Here is a 655-nt window from a genome sequence, read left to right as displayed (position 1 = left end):
TTGATTCTCTATTTTATAGACCGATTATATTTCTAGACAACTCTCAATCAACCAAGAATGATAACTATTCAAGTTAGTCAAAGGATAAACTTGACCATGAACAAATCCTTATTCATACAGTTTTGCAACTACAGAATCTCTGTCTATTCCTACGATTTTGGTTGCAGTGATTGTAATTGAAAGTTTATTTTGGAAACTTTCCTTATGTATGGTGTGCATCTAGAAATGTGTAAAGTTGACTTTGGGTGAGTATATTGTGTATAAATACGAACCAAAGCATCATCCTTAAGGATCTCTTCTTCTCCCTATTTCTTATACTTTTAGAAGAGCGTGTCTTTTATGTTAAAAGATAGTTGTTGTCACGACCCGAGCCCTAGGCCGTGGCAGATTTGTAATATCCATAACTTGGGTAGTCAAAGGTCAAAGTTTGACCCTCGTTGAAAAATAGTCTTTATAAATGATCATTTAATTTATATTAAATCGTACTATAATTATAGGTTAAAATAATGAAATAACTCCTATAATTATATATAAAAATATTAGTAATAAAAGTATGATCATTTATCATTATACATAAAACAATAATATTCCCACAGTTATGTAATCACCGAATAGTTAAATTTAATTTGTCATACACACCCAAAATAATACTTAG

Source organism: Humulus lupulus, chromosome 3, assembly GCF_963169125.1.
Source record: "Humulus lupulus chromosome 3, drHumLupu1.1, whole genome shotgun sequence".
Lineage (NCBI taxonomy): Eukaryota > Viridiplantae > Streptophyta > Magnoliopsida > Rosales > Cannabaceae > Humulus > Humulus lupulus.
This window is presented reverse-complemented; position numbering follows the sequence as displayed.